This window comes from Callorhinus ursinus, unplaced genomic scaffold (assembly GCF_003265705.2).
Source record: "Callorhinus ursinus isolate GAN/ISIS: 27379988/994484 unplaced genomic scaffold, GSC_fseal_2.0 scaffold48, whole genome shotgun sequence".
Taxonomy (NCBI): Eukaryota; Metazoa; Chordata; class Mammalia; order Carnivora; family Otariidae; genus Callorhinus; species Callorhinus ursinus.
This window is the reverse complement of record NW_027397110.1, coordinates 558,809-579,700: the sequence shown is the minus strand read 5'-3', so window position 1 is coordinate 579,700 and position 20,892 is coordinate 558,809.

Sequence of the window (20,892 nt, the reverse complement as noted above, 5' to 3'; positions counted from 1 at the left end):
GGTGTGTTTACGTGGGTCTATTTCTGAGCTCTCCATTCTGTCCCACTGATCTGCATCTCTGTCCCTCAACAGATACCCACTGTCTTGGTAACTGTAGCCATATAATGTGGTACAGTGCTTTTTCCCACTTTTTCCAAGGTTGTTTTAGCTATTCTAGGTACCGAGTCTTCCCACGTAAAGTTTAGAATAAGCTTGTCTATGTCAACAAAGAAAACCCTGCTGAGATTTTGAGAAGAATTGCATGAAACCTATAGATCCTTTTGGAGAACAATTGACGTCTTCTCCCTTGTGAGTCTTTCCATCCATTGACATGGTATGTCTCTGCTTTCATTTCAGTCTCTTTTGCTTCTCACACCAGCATTTTGTAATTTTTACTATGTAGATCCTGAACATGTTTCATTAATTTATACCTAAGTATTTCATTTTCTTTGGGTCACTTATAAGTGGTTCTGTGTGTTCAATTTCAGTTTCCACGTGTTTGTTTCTAGCATGTATGTTCATCTTGTATCCTGCCACCTTGCCAAATTCACTTATATGTTCTAGTTTGGTTTTTGTTTTGTTTTGTTTCTGTAGATTTCTTGGGATTTCCTATGTAGACAATCATGTCATCTGAAAACTATGACAGTTTTATATTTTTATTTCTAGCATATCTGTCTTTTATTTCTTTCTCTTGCCCTATCACACTGTCAGAACGTTCAGAACATATTGAAGAACAGCCTGGAAGCTTTCTGAAGGGAGACGTCTTTGCTTACCATTTCAACACTTACAACCCATGACTCTTTGACTTCTTTTTGCCCAAACTTGTACATTCTTTTCTAGAAATGGTTTTCCTCTAGATTTTTAAATTTATCAACATGCATTGTTCCTAAAACTCTTTTATTATTTTTTTTTTTTTAAGGAGCCTCCATGCCCAGCACAGAGCCCAACGCAAGGCTTAAAGTCACGACACTGAGATCAAAACCTGAGCTGAAATCAGAGTCAGTTGCTCAACTGACTGAGCCTCACAGGCACCCCTGTTTTTAAATTGTTGTTCAGCTTTTAGCAATTCCACTTAATTTCACTTTGTACTTTATTTACACTTTCTCTCTTTTTTTCTGTGGCCTTGACAGCATCAGTCTACTGACTGGTTTTTCCATAAATAGCTTTGGGTTTGTTTTTTCTCTATTATTGTTCCAAGAATATGTTGTCAAGTTCCTTATTTCAGTGAGTTCTACACTCTTCTTTATTTTTTTTTAAGATTTTATTTATTTATTTGACAGAGAGAGAGAAAGCAAGTGAGGGAACACAAGCAGGGGGAGGGGGAGAGGGAGAAGCAGGCTTCCCGCTGAGCAGGGAGCCCGATGCGGGGCTCGATCCCAGGACCCTGGGATCATGACCTGAGCCAAAGGCAGACACTTAACCAACTGAGCCACCCGGGTGCCCCTACCCTTTTCTTTATTAATTTTTTTCTTGTTTCCTTGGATTTTCTCTGCAGCTCTTTTTTAAACCTCTTGAATTGAATGGCTTACTTATTTATTAATTTTCTCCTTTTCAAGTAAGTATACTTAAAGCTGTAACATCTCCTCTGGGTGGTAGTGTACATTCAAATTTTGATACGTAAAATATTCAGTGTCATTAAGGCTTAAATTTCTTTTTTTTCTTTTTCCATTTACTTTTAAATTTCATTTTTAAGCATATATACATTTTTTTCCATTTTATTTTTTTCATCATGATTAGTACCCCCCTTAATCCCCACCACCTATTTCACCCAGCCCCCGCCCACCTCCCCCCCCTCTGGTAACCATCAGTGTGTAGAGTAGAATAAAGATTCTGTTTCTTGGTTTGTCTCTCTCTCTTTTTCTTTGCTCATTTTTCCTTTGCTGTTTTGTTTCTTAAATTCTACATGTGAGTGAAATCATATGGTATTTGTCTTTCTCTGACTATTCCTTTTGCCATAATCCTCTCTAGTTCCATCCATGTCATTGCAAATGGCAAGATCTCATTCCTTTTGATGGCTGAGTAATATTCCATTGCGTATATATACCATCTCTTCTTTATTCATTCATCTGTCAGTGGACACGTGGGCTGCTTCCATAATTTGACTATTATAAATGATGCTGCTATAAAGATACAGGATACATGTATCTTTTGAATTAGTGTTTTTGTATTTGGGGGGTAAATAGCCAGTAGTGTGATTACTTGATCACAGGCTAGTTCTATTTTTAACTTTTTGAGGGACCTCCATACTGTTTTCCAGAGTGGCTGCACCAGTTTGCATTCCCACCAGCAGTGCAGAAGGGTTCCTCTCTCTCCGCATCCTCACCAACATTTGTTGTTTCTTATGCTGTTGATTTTAGCCAGTGTGACAGGTGTGAGGTGGTATCTCGTTGTGGTTTTGATTTGCATTTCCCTGATGATGAGTGATGTTGAACTCTTTTCATGTGTCTGTTGATATCTGGATGTCTTCTTGGGAGAAATGTCTATTTGTCTTCTGCCCAATTCTAATTAGAGTACTTGTTTTTTTAGTATTGATTTGTATCAGTTCTTTATACATTTTGGATACTAACCCTTTATCAGAGATGTGATTTGCAAATATCTTCTCCCATTCAGTATGTTGCTTTTTAGTTTTGTTGATTGTTTCCTTTGCTGTGCAGAAGCTTTTTATTTGGATGAAGTCCTAAGAGTTGATTTTTGCTTTTGTTTTCCTTGCCTCCGAAGACATATCTAGAAAGATGTTGCTACAGCTGATGTCAGAAAAGTTACTGCCTCAGTTCTTTTCTAAGATTTCTAAGGTTTCAGCCCTCACATTAGGTCATTCATCCATTTGGAGTTTACTTTGTGTGTGGTGTAAGAACGTGGTCCAGTTTCATTCTTTACATGTCATTGTCCAGTTTTCCCGGCACCATTTGCTGAAGGGTTAATTTCATTTTTCGTTAACACACAGTACAGTTGACTAGTTTGTGTATGAAGTTTAGCGCATTTCAGATTCTTAGCAGCACCACCGCAGTCAAGATACTGACCCACTGAGGCTCCAACTCATCACATACCGTTTGAATGTACCACCCCCAGCAACAGAAGGAAAATTCCAAGGGACGAGCGCTCTCGGCTGTGGAAAAGGGGCTGCTAGGGCAGCCGGCCGGCGCGGGAGGCGGTCGGCCACTTTGCCCCACGCTCCACTCCCGGGACAGTCTGGTCTGCATGCATGTGGGAGGGATCTTCCCGCCGGCCGCGATCGCACGTGGAGGCACCGCCTTACCCAGCACGTGGGCCACTGCAAGGCTGTCGGGTTTCCTTAGAAATGCGTGGCCTGGGCCCGAGAGCTCCCACTCCAGCGCACACAGGCCGCATTTCCTGTGCCTCACACTGACACAGGAAGCAGAAGGGCCGCGGGCTCGCGGCGGCAGGTCATGGGGAGGGTGGCCATCAGCTGAGGCTCCACCCCCACCCAGGCCAGCCAGCGTTCACCAATACTAACTCATTCTGTCCCGCAGGGTTGGCACTGTTGTCATCACGTGATTGAAGGAAACTGAGCACCGAGAGGTCAAGAGACCTGCTCAGGGTCACACAGCCAGAGGGGCAGAGATACCGCTGGACCAGACCGCGGGGCCCCCAGAGCCCAGCCTCCTCCCCCAGCGGCCCCCACCTCCGCGGCTCCGCCCCTCCCCCTCCGCGGCTGCCCCCGCCCTACAGCAGAAGCGGGGGCTGAACCGCCCTGGAGCTTGAAAACAAACACCACCGTCTCAAGCAGATGTGGGGCTTGGACTACCCCACTGGGATTCTCTTTTAGAATGCAAGCAGAGTCCTTCCCTGTGGGGATCGAAGCAGCATATGGAACCTAGAAACTGTAACTAATGAGGTAACATCTTTGGAAACAGCACACAAGGCATGAGAAGCTGCAGTTTATCCCCAGACTCTGCGTCGAGGGGGCGCCGTGTCCCGGAGAAGCTGTTTCAATCCCGGCGAAGCAATTGCTTTCTACAGGGACCTGATGGTCAGAGAGTCAACCGTCGGGGCCTGTCCCCCCAGGTCCCAAGCCGGGAGCCAGAGGCTGAGGAGCCAAAGTCCAAAAGGCGCCTGAGGGAGAGCGGGGGTGGCCGGTGCCTCATCTCGAGCCCGAGGCCGTGGCAGAACCCTGTGGGCGCCGGGATCAGAGCATGTCACACCATCGCAGTGTCCACCGGTCTCAGAACTTCGTCTCTAAACCCTCGGGTCACCTGGAAAGATGAACACCTGTTTTAAGGTGGGACAAACGGTTGCATTTCCACAAATGTATTAGTCATGGAAACCGTGAAAACGCAGCCTGTCCTCCTTGATTTCCACGCCGGCGTGTTGGAGTCCGGGGGTCCCAGCTCCAGGAGCCCGATGGCACCATAGTGGGACCCAGAGCGCCCTCAGGACACCGGCCTCGGCTCCCGGGTCCCTCGCGCCCCAGGGGACACGCGCGCGGGCTCCCCGGCGTCTGGTGCTGGGCGACCAGGCGTGTGCCCTCCCGTGCCCCACGCTGACCAGTGGCAGTGGTGCCGCTGGGATGGAGAGTGGGAAGTCAGAGGGCAGAGGCACGGGGACTCCCTGCATCGCTCTGTAGGCTGGACGTTCAGCCCTCGAGGTTGGACGTTGCGGGTGAAGAAGATCCTAATCTGCTTCTCCTGCCGTTTGGGTCGGCTCGCAGGAGGCTGTCCAAGGTGGGACCAGGAGGTCTTCTCTGAGCCGGGGCCGTTAGACCATGCATGTGACCTCGCGCTGCTCGTGAGATCGCGGAAACCACAGGAGTGGCCGGAGGGCAGGCGAGCCCCTGGCTGGCCGGGCTGCGGCAGCTCCTCTCCGCCCTCCTCCCCTGCGGGTGGCGGGCGGCCTCCAGCTCCCTGTCCCCCTGGAGGGACTGCCCTGCTCCTCCCAGCCGCCTGCAGGCATGACTCCCAGGATCTCAAAGTGTTCCAGCAGCTTCAGGGTTTCTTCAAAAAAGGAAAACCTTCATTGAGTTGTTTTCTTAAAGGGCCCATTTCCCTTACACAGCACATTGTGAGAAAAATGTAAATAAGGTTTTTGAGTATAGATTCAAGCTGGTTACAAGATAATTGCTAACAACGAAAACGTATGGCTTTGCAGCCAAGTCTCCCATTCTAATTTTATACAAGAATTAGTTCACAAATATATAATTCCAACTAGCATATGTTGTCACTTTTGTCTGTCCAATTTAGACTTTTACCCCTAACGTTATTTTAAACCTGTCTTGGGAGAATATCTAATATGAATTTGGCAAATGGCATTTCTGTGGACTCCTCTAGAGATGACATTTGTCAAGCTGCCATCTGAGGGGTAATTTGTGTAATTTTCCGGGGTTCATTATTGCAGATACCAGCAATCAATATTTCTTCCCTCAAAAAGGACATCAGTTGGTTCTTAGGAATCCACAGAAAGCTTCCTCCTCTGCCTTAAGCTGTTCTGGGGTGTCTACTGCACAGGAGGCTGATCACCCCTCAGGGGAGCAAGGGACAGTCAGCTCTCTGAGACCCTGGGGGCTATGGGCAAGACAGCCCTGCAGGGAGAGACAGAAGGAGACAGACGGAGAGACAGAGTTGCCCCAGGGAGGCTGGGAGGACCAACATGGAGGTTAACAGGGTCCTCTCTACTGGGGCCACTGGAATGGGATGGGGACACGGTGAAGAGGGAAGGGTCCCCCAGGCTGTGCAGTTGGAAGCTGAATGAGTAGGGGCAGCCAGACCCCAGGGGAAGTTGCAAAGGCAAGGACCTAACGGTGAGCCGATGGCAGCAGCTTCCACACCAGCCCTGGAGAGCTCAGAGAAGGGCAGACTCAGAGGGTATCCCTGAGGTCCTGTGGGAGGAACTGGCCCCAGTATGCCCCTCGGGCCTGATGACGCACGTGGACCCAGCAGTGGGCAAGGCAGGCCAAGGCTCCCTTCCCAGAAAGACATAAAAGTGGAGAGACCCAGGTGCCCCCTGCCTGCCGCAGGCTCTGGGCATGTGGGAGAGTGACAAGGGGTCATAATTCTTTGCAGCTGTCCCCAGAGAGAGGTGGGCTCTGCTCCCCCACCCCATGAATCAGGGCTGGCTTGGGACTGCCCAGCCCCCAGGCAACTGACTGCTGACCAGCGTCTCGTGAGCACATCTGGCTGAGAGCAGAAGAACCACCCCACTGAGCCCAGCTACAGCTGCTGGTGTGTCCTGAGCCCAATAAATGGCTGTTTAAGCCACTAAGTTCCGGGACTGATTTGTTATGCAGCAACAGCTAACTGACACAAGGTATATGAGCGTCAGGTTCATATCATTCTTTTATTACTCAACAGATAAAGATTGTTTGGATTATATGGAAGATACAAATAGTAAATATAAATGAACACCTGACTATCTACCACCCAGCCTTAAAAAAAAAAAAAAAAAAGCAATTTCTGAAGTCCCCTGTGTGGCCTTCCCCAATCTTCTTCCACCCCTGGGTGAAATGCCATCTTGAATTTTGTGTTTCCCATCCTCTGTTTTTTTTTTTAAGATTGTGTTTATTTATTTATTTTAGAAGGAGAGTGTGCATGCTCACGGGGGGAGGGGCAGAGGGAGAGAGAGAGAGAGAGAATCCCAAACAAATGTCTTGCTGAGCATGGAGCCTGATGTGGGGCTCGATCTCATGACCCGAGCCAAAACCAAGAATCAGATGCCCAACTGACTGAGCTGCCCACACACCCTGTCCCATTCCCTGGTTTTTTAAGTCATTTTTCCACACCTGCAAGGACCCCTGAGTGATGTGCTGCTTGGACTGGCCCCCAGCTTGGTGTAAGTGGACCTTGCTGGCACACTTTGCCGCACCACTTTCCACTAACATGAGGGCCTGGGGAGCGTTACTGCTGACGCATGTGTCTGCAGTTCATTCACTCTCGTGGCTGCACGGTATCCCACTGTCCAAATGTATCATGACTGGTTGACCCAGTCCACCAGGCTAGGGCTTGGGTTGCAAAATTTCAAACATTGCCATTGTCTTGCACGTGCCCCCCTCCACCACCACACACACACACCCCCAGTGTGGGAGTCTCTCTAGGGCTTCCCACAGGTGCGCCAGGTGTCCAGGTGATGATCCACAGGGACAGGCATGGGGGACCTCCACCGTGCAACACGTACACACTCTGTCCTTTTCTGTGAGGACCATGATGGGAAGATGCTAGAACCACTTTCAGGGACGCATGTCTCCAACAGCGCTCATCCCACTTAAGGGCTCTCCAAAGTCACCAAACCAGTTTCCATTCCCAGACCAGCATCCCAACATCCTCACCAATGCTTGACGTTTTCAGACTGTGGACAGGTTGGGGAAATATCTCTAGTGTTTCTAGTTATGGTTTTAACTTGCACTCAGCTAAATACTGGGAGTTTCTCTACTGGCCAGTCCTTTTCCTCTTGAAGGTCCAAATTCTTCACTCATTTTCATTTTCATTTTCATTTTTTTATTTTCATTTTTTTTCATTTTCATCTTATTTGTCTGTTTCTTATTGACTTGTAGGAGCTAGTTACACATTCTGAACACTAATCTTTTGTCAGTTGAATGCATTGCCAACAACTTCTCTCCACTGGTAGCCTCTATGTTCCACCTATTTATGCTGTCTCCGTGAATTTTAATGTAGCAGAATTTGTCAATTTTCTCCCTTATGTTTGTACTTCTGGGGTTTTGTTCAAGAAATTATTCCTTAGTCCATGGTCATAGTATGTTCTCTTATGTTGTCTTATGAAAGTTTTATAAATGTGTATATTACTCTTAAGCCCTTGATCCACCTGGAACTGATTTTTATATATGGAGTGAAGTAAGAATTCTTTTTCTTTCTTCTTCTAGATTTTAACCAATTTTCTCCAGCTTCAATTAATGAAGAACCTCTTCTTTCCCTATTGACCTGCAATGCCAGCTCTATTAAAAATCAGAGATAGGGCACCTGGGTGGCTCAGTCGTTAAGCATCTGCCTTCGGTTCAGGTCATGGTCCCAGGGTCCTGGGATCGAGCCCCGCATCGGGCTCCCTGCTCCGTGGGAAGCCTGCTTCTCCCTCTCCCACTCCCCCTGCTTGTGTTCCTTCTCTCGCTGTGTCTCTCTCTATCAAATAAACAAATAAAATCTTTTAAAAAAAATCACACACAGGTAAACACTTCCATCACAGATGTCCTCCCGAATTCTCTCTCCCTCATCAGGACCTACAGTCCATCCACCAGAGTCCACCAGAGTCCAGTTGTGCTCAGTGCAGTCCTCACCCCCCTGGGATGTCCACTGTCCGTGCACCTCTGGCCTCTGAGGACTCCTTACTTCCCTGGTAGTTCAGTGACCTGTTGGAAAGATCTTGCAAATACACTGTATCAGCATTTTAATGGTTTTCAGTTGGATGAGGACATCCGCTGCCCCCCAGCAATCACTGATGTTGATGAGAAGTCATTTTCAATCTAGTTGTCTCTATTTTGGAAGTAATGTTTCTACTCTCTGGTAAAGTGTGATATTTTTATGTATTTGTGTGTGTGTATGGGTGTGTTTGTTTGGTTGGTTGGGTTTTTTTTTAAGATTTTATTTATTTATTTGAGAGAGAGAATGAACGAGCAGTGAGCAGGGGCAGAGGCAGAGGGAGAAGCAGGCTTCCCACGGAGCAGGGAGCCTGACGCGGGGCTCGATCCCAGGACCCTGGGACCATGACCTGAGCCAAAGGCAGATGTTTAACTGACTGAGCCACCCAGGAGCCCCGGGCATGTGTTTTTTAATTGTCATATCATAATCCACATTTCTATTCTTGTGGGTAGGGGAGAAGGTAGAAGGGAGTCAGGTGGGAGCTGTATTTGTATATGTGGGAATTAGAACCTGTGAGGCTTATCCTGATGGTCTGAACCCCCACAAATGATGTTGCTCTTTCACTGGGTATCATTCATTCCCCCGCAAACCCTGCCTCCCTCCTCCAGGAGCTGCCACTTTGAGTTGGGCCCTCATCTTCATATATGACCTGACATTTCTCCACCCTGGCTTCAAATTAAAATCCTCGTGGAGTTTTGTTTTGGTTTGGTTTTGGGTCTTTTTTTAAAGTGGTAGAGTAGATGTAACATAAAATTTACCATTTCAAATGTGCAATTCAGTGACATTAATTACATTCACAATGTTGTGCAATATTTACCACTAATTCCTAAACTTCTTCATGACTCCAAACTGAAGCTCCAGCCATGGGGCAGTAACTCCCCATTCCCTCTCTCCCAACCCTGTAACCTCGATCCTGAATCTGAACAATGGAGGTAACTTACATAGTTAGAACCAGACGATATTATTTTATTCATATAAATGTATGCATATATCCCTCTCGCGTTACACCATTTCAACATGATCAAGCTGTGTATTTGCTTTTATTTATTTTGCTTAGTAGATAATGCTTTCTTTGGTCTTGGAAACCCTCTTAAGCCTATTACCTGCCCAAGCACAACCTGTGTACCACCCTCCTGCCCTCCCTCTGGGATCTTAGCAGATGCGGCTGGACTTGCTTGTCCTGTCTCCCTTCCTGTGTCTCTTCTTTGTGAGGAAGTGACTTCTCAGATCTACCTCTGAACTCACTAATTTTCTCATCAGCTGAGTCTGGCTGACATGAACCTGCCAGTTCACATTCAGAGACTATTTGGATCTCTATGACCTCTATCTGCTTCTCCATCATCCGTGAGCAGCCCACCTCCTCTGTGCATAGTGTTCTATTTGCTTTGTGGTTCCTGCTTTATTTTTTCTCCTTAAAGGATCTCTTAGAATGTTCCATCATCTTGTTTTGGGCGCTCCTGCTCTGGTTTCTGTCATCAGCTCCTGCTGCCTTCTGAGTAATTCATCCCCAGTGGATTTTTCTCCATGGCAACCTCTTGTGCCCTAACTTGTGGAAACATCCCCCTGACCAGGACATGGGATTTTTACTAAATCTAGATAATATTTGTATGTTTACTTCTTCAATGGTCTTCCCACAGGACAAGGGATATAAATCCCACCTCACACACGTGCGTGATTCAGCCACGGTTTCTAAGTTCATTCTATCAACAAACGCTTAATTGAGCACGCATTCCATCCCAGGCACCTCTTAGCTGACACCTGAGCCCACCCCAAGCCTGGCAGTCGGCTGACTGCTGTGCCACCACCCCAGCTTGCCAGTGGGTTCCTAGTCCCCTATTCATAGAGCAGGGGGCCTCTGAGACGTCCCTGGCTCCCTGTGTGGTGCCCACGTGGGCCTTACTCCTGAGTCCTCAGCGGCTCCTTCCCCCCAGCTCGGAGCCCCTTCCTCACGTCTAGTCTAGATGGTGAGATTCCCACCCGTTTGTCTCCTCTTTGCGTTCCTGGGGACCATCAGCATCTCTGTGCTTGCAAGAGAGGGGGCGGAGCTCTGTGTGGGGCAAGGGGAGGGGCTTGTTGCCCAGCAACACCAAGTGGAACCCCCCCCAGCAGCATCTGAGCTGCTGAATCAAGGGTGTGCAGGAGATCAGCACCCCTTCTGCCCCACTGCCTCGCTCACTAGCAGCACAGGCACCCCCACTCAGCCTAAGAGCCAGAGCCAAAGTGGGTCTATCCCCATGAACCAGCGAAGGCAGGGCCAGGCCTCAGGTGGGGAGGGGTCAGCCTGCCCCCAGGCGGTGCCTGGTCTCCCAGGATCCCTGCGTCCTGTCACCCTGGGGGTGGGCGGGGAGGAGGCATCTGCACCTGAGTTATCCGGCATGCCAGGAAGTGGGTGGCAAGGTGGGCTCCTGGAGGTCAGCGCTCCAGGCATCTCCCCCAGGGTGCCTCCCAGGCCTCTGCCCCAGAGGGCCGACCAGACCCCAAAGTCCCCACCAGGTCACCTGCACCCCTCTGCCTGCCACCCCACATCTGCCCAGCTCCTTCCTCCACTTGCAGAAGACCTGGTGCCAGGAGGCTGGGAGCTGAGCCAGAACCCACATCAGCATCCCCACCTGTGAACCAGTGGGTCTGGGCCGGCCCCAGACTCCTCGCCTGTGCGGGTGAGTATGTGGGGTCATTGGGACACTGAGACTGTCACCCTCAGCCTCAAGGCCTCTCGCCTTGACCCTTCTCCCCTCCAGCCAGAGCGAGAGCCCCCAACACCTGCAGTCGTTTCCCTGCCTGGGGTGGGGTGTCCTCGGGGCACTGGGGTGACTTCTGCTGCTTAGCAGGCCTTGGGATCCGTGGTGCTGGGTCACCTGCCTTTGATGGTGGGGCAAGAGGCTCTGGTTGCCAAAGAGTGGGTGTCAGAGGGTGGGGGCACGGGCAGCAGGGAAAAGGAAGAGCAGTTCCCCCAGCTGGGCACAGTCCCTGCTGTTCATCCGCAACGTGTGATTAAAACAAGCCTCCAGCTCCATTCCCACCGAAAAAAAAGGAAAAAACACAGCTAAAAACTGGGAAAGGTTTCTAAACGAGCATCTGTCGGAAGCATGGGGCCAACAAACTCAATTATAAGCCTCTCCGGAAGCTGCGAAAAAATCAATCTCCTTTCATCATGGAAATAATGAAATTGTCCATATCCCTGCCCCAAATGTTGGCTCCCGGAGCTGTGCAGAGCCTGGCGGCAGCCCTGCCCCCACAGGGTCCCAGGAAGGTCCTAGGGTACGGGGGAGGGGGGCCCTGTTTGGGGCCCGATGGACATGGGCTAGAAGGCCCCAAGCTGCCACCGCCAACGGGGAAATGGGGATGCTGACAGGATCGGGGGAAGAGAAAGCTGTCCCTGGTGTCTTCCCCAGATGCCCCACTTCCTCTCCCACAGGGACACGCACACGGTGGGAGGCCAAGCCCTCCCTGACCACTGGACCTCCCCGTGCCACGCCCCCCGCCCCCGTGGACGTTGGGAGGTCAGAGCCCCTCACCTTGCAGGAAAGCAGCAAGGCTAACACACCATTCCTGAGCCCCCAGAGCCGGGCCGTGTGCCATCGCCCCAGGGACTCGAGGCACCCTGAGGGTGGTATGATGCCCGCGTCATGCAGATGGAGTGCAGCGCTCAGCACCATGTGAGCTCACCAGGCCCATGGCTGCAGGGGACAGCCAAGGTCGTGGGGCTCCCCTGGCTGTGTCCATAGGGAAGGGCCAGGACGCCCACTGTCTCTGGGGTCGGCTTGACCGTCCAGAGGCGGCCCCTCCGTCTGGGTGGGTCTCCACTTGCGTGGCCAGCAGTCTGCTGACGTGCAGCGGGCGTCCTGGAAGGCAGGCAGTGCACCAGGAAGAGCCCGGGGCCTGGGGATTCAGCAGGAAGGTGGCAGGTGAGGACAGGCTGCAACAGGCACATTTGTTGAGCAGGACACTCCGCACAGGGCGACAAAGGCCACAAGGCCGGGCGAAGTGACAGGCCACTAGGTGGGGCCGGGGCAACTCTGGCGGCCTGGGGTCATTCGGGGCAGGTCCCGGGCCTGCAGTCAGGAGCAGGGAGGCTCTGCCCACAGCCCAGACAGTCTTACCGGCACCTGTTGGCCACCTCTGTTCCCCCCCACACGCGTGCCCGCCCCTGGGCCTCCCTGGGACTCTGTCCACCACCGCCCAAGGGCCAGGGACTCCAGGTCCTTCCTCAGAGCTGCGCCCCCCTCTCACCGACCTCCCGCCGATCCTGCAGTCGGCCCGGGAGGAGCCAGCAGGGCCTGGATTGCTCGCTCCCAGACTCGGGCAAGCTGTAATAATTCAGCACCAACAGGCTGGTCTCTGAGGCAGCCTTCCGGAAGATGTTTCATTAGTGAGCACAATTAAAGAAGAAATTGATTTCTGGGCAGAAAAAGATACCAAGAGAATTAGCCCAGGTGGGATTAGCAGGTGGGAGGGAGGCACTTTTGAAAAGCCAGAGGGAGGGCTTTGAGATGCTAATGCCGCCAGGACGCATGAGCCTGGGGACTGGAGAGGGAGGCCAGGAGGGGACGCTGGGCCAGCCCCAGACCTGAAGACCTTGGCTCAGGCCCCTGGACCTGGCCTCGGTGCCCAACTTCCCTCTGTGCTCAGCCCATTTGGGACAGCCACAGCCCGGCCAGGACCTGGACCTGGGAGGGGCCGCTCGCGGGCACTGCAGTCTGGACGTCCACGCTCTTCTGGCCAGGACCGCAGGCCAGAGGTCAGGCGGGCACACGAAGCCTCGCTGTGCACAGCTGTCTGGGAATCAGGGGTCACCATCACAGCTCCACGGAGCGGGTGGACGGAGTGGCCTGTGGGGAGACGCAGAGAAGAGCCACGGGAAGCCCCCAGGTCCCCGGGGACCACAGCCACTCCCAGTCCCACACTTTTCCCCCCTGGCCTCCGGACTGATGCCCAGGGTGCCCGCAGGGACCAGGACATCCTGAGAATGGTCCAGAGGGGGCTGGGGTCTCCCAGACCACTGGTATAAAAAAAAAAAAAATTCAACCGAGTATATTTGAAGATCTGGTTTTATTAAACAATTCATGAAGCCAGCAACATCCCTTCCAGCCCGTGGAGTGGAGCCCCGCTGAGCGGCAGAAAAGGAAACGTTTTTAAAGGCGGGAGAAAGGCAAGGAAGAAGGAATTTATTAGCAAGGAAAGCTTTGTTTGGGCAGGCCGCCCTCCCAGGGGGAAGGGTCTCCCCGGGGATGGCCTCATGCTGACCAGGAATTCGGGCTCAGCTGTTTCGAGTTTCCATCTGGGCTGGGATCGTGCTCTGGTTTGCTGAAGGCCCTCCTGGTGGCCCCGTGGTTCTGCCTCATACCCCAGAGCAGGAACCTGAGCCCAGCCCGGCATCCGCAGCGTGGATGGTGCCCCGGCTTGTGGAGGAACCCAGGCGGTTCATGAGTCACCCGCGCTCGCTTACCGACCAGGACCCGAGCAGACACGTGTGCGGCACATGGGCGCACGCACGCACGTGGCTCTGCTATGCACTTGGAGGAGGCGGCGTCCCCTGCTTGGCGCTCCCGGCGGGTCGTCCTGGGAGCTGCGGCCCCGAAGCTGCGTGAGCAAGCTGCAGGCCGGTGGACAGCGGGCAGGGCAGCGACGGCAGGGCCCAAACCAAATGCTCTGCAGCCCCTTCCACCCTCAATCGGGGGGCAGATATTCCAAGTTCCCCACAGGTTCACTGACAGGACAGTGCTCATCACGCTTCTGAGAAGGACGGCTTCTGAGGCCGACATCTTCCGGGACCAGAGCCGCGGCAGGAAGGGCTGTGCTGGGGTTGGGGCGGGGGACGGATAATACACTCTAAGTTGGGGGGTGGAGACGCGCGGGAAGTCTCCGAAGGGGTTTTCCTACGTTACAGACTCAGAATCTGTTGTGAGGCTAAGGCTGCGCTTTGTCGCCAGCCGAGTACGAAGGTTGGGGTGTTTGTGACAGCGGCAGGCTGCGAGATGTCATTCTACCTGCATTTCTTTCTCCTTTGCTCCCCTCATCAGCTTCTACTGCCGAAAGCAAACAAAAAGCAGAATATCCCCTCCCCCCACCGCAGAACCCCCCTCTCCCGAGGAACCTGGCCAGGGGGGTCACAACACTCCCCCACCTCCTCTCCTTGCCCCCCTGGGCCTTTAGGGACCCGGGTCCGCAAGCGCCCAGCCAGGGCCGGCGGCATGAAAAGCAGGTACTGCGTCTATCCAACAGCCTCCGGGGTGGGGAGGTGATACGGGGACCAGAATGGGGTGGGGGGGCTTGTTTCTCATCCATCTTCAACCTAAAGAGAGCTGGGGGTTATTTTATAATGAAACACAAGAGCTCCCCACCCCACTGCTAGCACACCTTTCGCTGGGAGCAAATACAACACCCACAACGCAGGTGGAGAGACCGGAGGGCTTCCCAGAGGCGGAGAAACAGCCTGCTCCCAGGCCCTCGCTCCAGGGCAAGCACAGGAAGTCTGCAGGCCCGTGCAGGGCCCACTGTCTCTGTGGCCTGCGGTTCTGAGGGGCTGGAGGACCCAAACAGCATTTGGGGATGGGCGTAAGTGGCCGAGAGGTTGGGGGTCACGCCAGCCAGCCTGGCCCTGCCCACGTGGACTCAGGATGCTCACGCTGGAACCGTGGCCCCCAAGCCTGCCAGCCAGTGAGGCTAAGACCCGGGGAATGCAGGAGCCTGGCCCTGCCCCCTGCCCGCCTGGGCCTCGCTCGGGGGGGGGGGGCCAGAGTCCAGCCCCTGGCTCCGGCAGGCTCCGTACCTCCAGTGGCCCCCGCTGGGCCCGGAGTGAGGGACGGCTGCTCATCTAGATTCTGCTCGTACGTAAATTGTCATCAGATAAATCGATGGTACCGTGACTCCAGAAACGCAGCCCCTGTTTAGTCTGAACTAAAGTCACGACTCCGGCCACAAATAATGTAACCATGGCCGCAATAATGGGGCTCCGCACGCGGGCGCCCACGCCCATCCAGCCACCCTCTCCCACTCCGTGGTTTACTTGTTGATGCACGAAGAGAATCATGACTGCTCTTTTGAGGATACGAGACACAACTTAACACACATATCAGGGACTTCTAGAAAATTCTGAATTTTTCAGGACCCCTCAGGAGACAGGCCGGGAGCAGCAGGGGAACCCTCGAGGGAAGTCCTCTAGTGTCCACTGATTTTAACCAGTGACATCCTGCTAAGGGGCTGGCATTGCCGCCTTTGGTGAGCACCCGTGGCCACAGGTCTGTGGAAGGTGGACGTGACTATGTGCTACTTGGCCCCGAGGAAAGGGGCGAGCCCGGGAGATGGGCACCTGTCAGGCACCCGAGCCCAGGACCCGCCCTGGCCTTCCACTGGCGATGGAAAGAGGCCTTGTGGGCGGCACCTAGACACCACAGGTGGGCCTCGCCCTTTGCCTCACATCCTTCCTCCTGCTACCATCCAGAGCACATGGAGCTGCCATCCCGAATCCAGGACAGCCTTGCAGGTGAGGCACCCCCACCGGCTCCCATTACCAAGCTCAGGGAAGGCACCGTCTGGTCACCCCCAACCGTTCATCCACAGAGCTGAAGACGAGCCCAGCATCCTTCCCCCAACGCTTGGTGCGCTGCAGGGCTGGGACAGAGTAGATGCTCCAGAAATGGAGAACTCCATCCCGGTTTATCCCTGTGTCCCCAAAATAAGGAATGGGGCCTCACTCTCAAAAGGGGCCCCCTTGGCCAATAAGTCATGTGCTTATCCTATCAACAAATCAATCAACATGTGATCAAGGACGGCACAATCCCCGCACACCGCTGTGGGTCACGGATGAGCCGTGGGACTCGGGGGCGCACGGAAGCAGCACAGGTGCCTTGATTTCAAGCAACAAGCAAATTCCCACTTGCTAACTGACGATGAGGACATTCCAGGAGGGCTGAAACGTTCGGAAAAGAGGGCCCAGCAAGGCAGGGACGGCTCTCGAAAGGTCTGGGCCACGGAGGACGGCGGCCTCGGGGCTCTCAAGGACCCGTGGCCCGAGAGACTGAAAAGAACATCGGAGCTCGTGGAGGAAACCTTGCTCTCACCTCACAGAGAGCAGAAGGGAGGCCAGAGTGAGGTGGAGAAAGGAGAAACCTTCACAGAGGTTTAGCAGAAGCATCAACCGCATGCCAGGGTCATAGATGATGCGCCACAACTGGGCAGGTGCCCAGAGTTGCGGCTCAGGATAGTGTCTGGCAGGGGCGCAGATCTCCGCGCCGTTCCGGGAATGCAATTTAACAAAACAGATACATACGTATGCTCATTAATCCACGTTTTAAAATAGATAATCCAAATTATGGGGGAGGGGACAACTCTTGGGCTCAAAGACATTTATTGCACTATTATTTATGAAATGAAAATTCAGAATGGCTTCAGGACCCAGCAAAATTGTGTGTATCCATCCACTCAGCAATATATGCACAAGGTCCTCTGGTGGGTAAAATACCACGGACATTCTAATGACAAAATGTTACCTTAAAAACTACAAAATGCCTTTAGGATACAGTCAAGTCTATGTATTAAAAAATGTTGCTGGAGGAAAATATCAGGATGAAATTGAACAAGGTATAACAGAAGTTATCTTTGGTTGGTAGATCTACAGATGACTTTAAAAAAATCTTAATTTTAAGTACTTTTCAAATTCTTTTAAATAAACACACATCACTTTTATAATGTAGTGGTGTATTATACATATTTTTAACTGAAGCAAAGAAATCATTTGTATTGATAAGCACTCTAAGATTTCATGATTTGAGAACTTTTAAGAAGTCAAGCAGAGACGTCCCCTCCTGCTCCCATCTGTGCTCCCAGGGCTCCTGGGTCCCGCTGGCTCAGAGGGCTCTGGGTCGTGCCCAAGGCAGCACAGACCCTGTGGGCGTCCCGTAAACACCAGTGAATGAGCGAATGTTTTCCTGAGTGCCTGCTGCAGCCAGGCTCTGTTAAATGAATAAACCCTAACAAAACAGGCAGACCTCCAAAGCGGAGTGGCCACTGGATGTGGAGGTCACATGAGTCTGTTTACTTGCTCACTGACTCTCTCCCCACAAGGAGGCAGGGACCCCATCTATGCATCCAATCCTGGGTCCCCAGGGCCTAGACGCAGGCTTGGCCCAGCAGAGGGTGCCTGGGTCCACACTGAATGGACTAGTCCATCATTGCTGTTGTCCAGGAGGGCCTGGGGCAGGGGATAGCATCCTGGAGGAAGCGTCAGACACCACCAGGCAAGCATTGCCCCAGCCAGCCCTCCGTGGGGGCAGCACCACCATCCGCACCCCACCCTACTTCCAGGGCCCAGACTCTGCACCTGAGCTTTCTCTGAGGAGGGAAGTTGTCTCCCCTGGGACATGGCCTCCAGTCCAGACCACACGCATTCCCTTTCCTCCTTGGGGGGTTTTGGAGAGAAGGACTTACCCCCACCACCCACCACTGGAACTAGAGGGGCTGGATTGTGCTTGGTGGATAGAAGGGTGCTTGCCCCCAGAAGAGCCCCATGTACCCCTGAGGATGGCCCATCTCAGCGAACATGGGGTCCTCCTGCCATTGTCCTCAATCTGTGCTCACTCCTGCTGCCACCACCTCCCGAGGGAAGCCAGGAAGGGGCTGGGCAGACCCCACATCCATACGGTTTTCTGTCTGGCTTTGATGGAGAGGCTCCCAGAGGGTCACAGGCTGCCCTCACTCAGAGCCACCTTCTCTCCACTGATGAGGCCAGGCAGTGAGGCTACCCCTCCTCTAATCAGGTACTAGGCAGAGGTCAGGCAGCCGGAACCCACCCAGGAGTCAGAATCATAAACAGCCAATAAGGAACTGAGGACAACAGATCTCAAGAAGAAACACTGGTCACACCTCGGGCCCTTACCAGCACACCTCCGACCAAGACCAGGGCCATTTCTCTGGCTACAAACCTATTGTTTTAAAGGTGCCACATCAACGAATTTGAGAATTCACTTGCAATAGAAAACATCCTAGGTAACTCACCAAAGCTGACATAAGAAGAAAAAGAAAATGTAAGTGGTCCTATATATACATATTAAACATATTGAATCCACAATTTAAAGCCTTTCCTCAAAAAAATGTTTTCCCAGGGGCTTCACCAGTGAATTATGCCAAATATTTAGGGAAGAAATAATGTTGATCTTACAGGAACTCCTCCAGAGAATAAAGGGTGAAAGCTTCCCAATTCATTTATAGAGGCAGCATATCTTTGATACTTAAATATGATCCAGATATTATTTTAAAAGTCCTAATTACAGACCATTCTTAATTAAATGGAAACCTCAAAACAAGGTATGAGCCAGCCAGACCCAGCAGCCTGTGGAAGAAGAGGCTCAGTGGATCAGTCCGGAAGGCAAAGTTGGTTTCGCATGTGGGAATTGGTCCCTGTAATTCGCCACATTGCTGCTGAGCTGGAGAGGGTTAACAAAGGAAGTTTCCCAGAAGAGCAAACACCCCTCCAGTCCCACCGTGAAGACAGTGCCGGTGTCAGGGGACCGGCCACAGACCTGGAGAAAGAGGTGGAACCTGGTGGGTGTGGCGGAGGGGCGTGGAAATGACCAGAGGAAGAAGGGAGCTGGGCAGGTACGTTCTCTGAGTCTCACGGGAGCTCCCCAAGGCCACCTGAGCCAGACCTGTCAAGTCACAGGGCACCCATCAGGCAGCGAATCCTGTCCCAGACACGGCCGCGAGCCTCTACAGCCACTGAGCACTTGAAACACGGCCAGGGCCGCCAAAGGGCTGAAACTGTGAGCAGATTCACTGATGCTGGACTTGACTCAGACACGTTTGAAGCTGATGGGCATTTGCCTCAAAGTGAAATCGATTCTTCCGATAAAGGTGCCAGTTCTTATCAATATGGATGTGACTATTAAGGGAAAAGCATTTTGTGTACTCAGTTCAGTTTCTGCAAAAAGTCAATGTTTGGAACATGAGTATGTGAATTTATGTTTTTATTTTTTTAAAGATTTTATTTATTTATTTATTTATTTATTTGAAAGAGAGAGAGCACAAGCATGAGGGGGGCTGGGGCAGAGGGAGAAGCAGACTCCCCCAGAGAATGTCTCTACTCTCTACTCTCCCCATAGAGACAAACAGAGATGTGCCGTGAACACACACCAGATGCCAAAGCCTCCATAGGGAAGAAGAATGTGAAGCAGGGGGCTGGTCACCCAGACCAGTTACTCACTGGGATGGTCCCTGCATATATTGGGCTAACCAAAATGCACGGTTGAAATGAACGTTATCTGTTTCTTTTTACTTTTCAGGGTGGCTGCTAGAAAACGTGAACCGACGGATGTGGCTAACTTTCTACGTCTGACAGCGCTCCATCCTCCCGCAGACCCGTGCAGGATCCTGGGGGGGACAATTCCAGGCTCCTGTGGTGGAAACACAGTTTCCTGCAGCTCCATGTCTCTGGGCTTCACAGGGCAGGTGGGAGAGGCTGGTCCCCTCCTCCAGCTCTGCGTGGGAAGACCCCGGGAGAACGGCTGATTCCAGGCCTGGGGCAGGACACGGACACAACGTGCCTTCATTGTCTTCGTAGCAGAGAGAAAAGAAGCTGTCAAAGGCAGCAAGGGTCACACCAAACTGACTCGTGCTGGCCGAGGAGGAGACATGTGCGTATGGGGAGGAGAAAGGACAGAGTGCACTGACCCATAAATGTGTTAGACCCGTGAGCTTGAATCATAGCCCCGTGCGTTTGAGCCCCAACCATCATCCGAAAACTAATGGATGGAGGGAAGACTCGCATTTCTCCGACTCCCCCATACAAAGTCTGTCGTGACATAACCAGGGAGATGAGGAAAAGCGTCTCCTGATGGAGAATTCTGGCCAGCCCCAGGGCCCCACGGTGCACATCCTGACAGCAGGGTGCCGCTTGGCGCTGGACGCCAGGGCTTCACATGACAAAGGGGCACCAGCAAAACCCACCATGTGGGGACGTCCGCAGAGCAAGCAGCTCGGCCTGCTCAACAAGCAAATCCCAGGAGAGCAGGGACAGCTCAAGGACACCCCCCACTGCCCAGAGCTCACTGACAGTGAGGAGTCACCTGGGTCCACGGTGTGGTTGTTTTTAAATGCCCATCAGCTTCTGGGCATACAGACGGGAATAGACTCTGCATGACACGATCTGGGGTGGCCTCAAAGCTCTCCAGCGAGGGGGACCGGGGTCTGTTCCCAGGAGGGGTGGCCCCTGGGTCCCCAAACCCGCCATGAGTCGCATCCCAGCTCCACAGACCACCCGGCACCACCGCAAGGGAGAGCCCGCGGGATGGCCAGGCCCTGTGGCAGAGATGGGCCTCTGCGTGACCCTACAGCAATGGCCGCGGTCCCCAGTCCTCACAGAGATACCCCTGCCTGCGGGGGTACCTGGCTCTCCACGGGTGCTCTCCTTCGCCTCCCAGAGCTGCACACACCAGGGGTGGGTTCTCGGAACCTGAAGTTAAGTCTCTGGGCCAGCAGCTCTGCAGTGGCAGCGTGTGTGAAGAACGTCTAAACTAAGGGCTGGAGCCTTGCAGCAATATTTGATTATGCATCTTTATCACATGAAATCAAATTCCCTCATACAGACTATAAACTACCGGGA